Below are 1,688 nucleotides of genomic sequence, written 5' to 3' on the forward strand. Positions count from 1 at the left end.
TTAAAAATACTTTACTATTTCTATCAAAGAGTGATCAGATGATAAAAGGCCAACAAATGTTCTAAAGCTGTGATCAGTCAAAATTTACAAAGTAAAAACCTAGTAAATTTCTAGATGGTCAAATCTATCTACATTTCTGTTTCCCCATGTATAAAATGGAAATAATGTCTACCTCCCTAGGTTAGTAAGATACTTAGAGACAATGCACATAAAAATATCTTGCATACAATATGTATTTGAAAACACTAGATTAAATATTTATCTAATAGGTCACAAAATGATCAAAATTATAGACTATGCAAAAGCAACTCTAGGATTTTCAAGAAGAAATTAAGTAACTTACTGAAGAAGAGCAAAGGAAAAAGAGTCAGAAGTCCTGGGTCTCTTGTTTTGATATTAACTACTTAAATGACTTTGGGCAAGTCAATGTGAGCCTCAATTTTATAGAAGTCTTTCCTCTCTGATAAAATAAAAGGACTGCCGAGCTCAAGCCTATACTCCTGGCACTTTGGGAGGCTGAGGCAAAAGGACTGCTTAAGGCCAGAAGTTTGATACCAGCAACACAGCCAAAACTCACTCATCTCTATCAAAAAGTTAAAAATCTGGCTCGGCACCTGTATCTCAGTGGCCAGGGCACCAGCTGCATACACCGGAGCTGGCAGGTCCAAATCCAGCCTGGGCCTGCCAAACAACCATGATAACTACAACCAAAAAATAGCCAGGCATTGTGGCAAGTGCCTATAGTCCCAGCTACTTGGGGGCTGAGGCAAGAGAATCACTTAAGCCCAGGACTTTGAGGTTGCTGTGAGCTGTGACGCCATGGCACTCCACCAAGGGCAACACAGTGAGACTTTGTCTGAAAAAGAAAAGAAATAAAAATTTAAAAATCTTAGCAAGATGTGGTATATCACATCTGTAGATCCAGCAACTGGGAAGGCTAGGCAACAGGATCACCTGAGCCCAGGAGTTGGACTTCATAGTTGCAGTGAATTATGATGATGCCACTGTACTCTAGTCAAGGCAACAAAGCCTCTGTCTCAAAAAAAAAAAAGACTGATTTAGCATGAAACTATTCTGTGCTTTCTAGTCATTTCACACAATTAGCAACAGAATGAATCTAGAACCCAGATCTAGTTAAGAACTACATCAAAGTATCTCTAAAGTATCTCCATAAAACCTGTGCATGGAAGAGGCAGTTCAGACAAACGGAAGGAAAGGAAAGGTGTCACAGTGGGACTGAAAAGAGATGAGATAAAATTAAAATTAATATTAATGTACAGATAAAGGGATATAAAGTAAGTAGAGTACAATAAAGAGGCCTATGAGGAGCCAGGTTACAGATAAAAAAGAACAGGAATTGAAGATAGCCTTAGCTATGACTTTCAAACTGAACTGGTGGGGAAATATGAAAACTATACAAATCCAACAGAAGGTGACAAAGATTCTGACTTTAACCATAAGGCAAAGCAAAAGGAGTAAAAAATAAGTCATGTTCAGGAAGTGGCAAAATTTACCAACAAAGCTCGGCACCCGTACTCAGTGAGTAGGGCACCGGCCACATACACCAAGATTGGGGGGTTCGAACCTGGCCGGGGCCTGCTAAACAACGACAACTGCAACCAAAAAATAGCCAGGTGTTGTGGCCAGCGCCTATAGTCCCAGCTACTTGGAAGGCTGAGGCAAGACTC

The sequence above is a fragment of the Otolemur garnettii genome, unplaced genomic scaffold, assembly GCF_000181295.1.
Source record: "Otolemur garnettii isolate 467f Iridium unplaced genomic scaffold, OtoGar3 scaffold00151, whole genome shotgun sequence".
Taxonomy (NCBI): domain Eukaryota; kingdom Metazoa; phylum Chordata; class Mammalia; order Primates; family Galagidae; genus Otolemur; species Otolemur garnettii.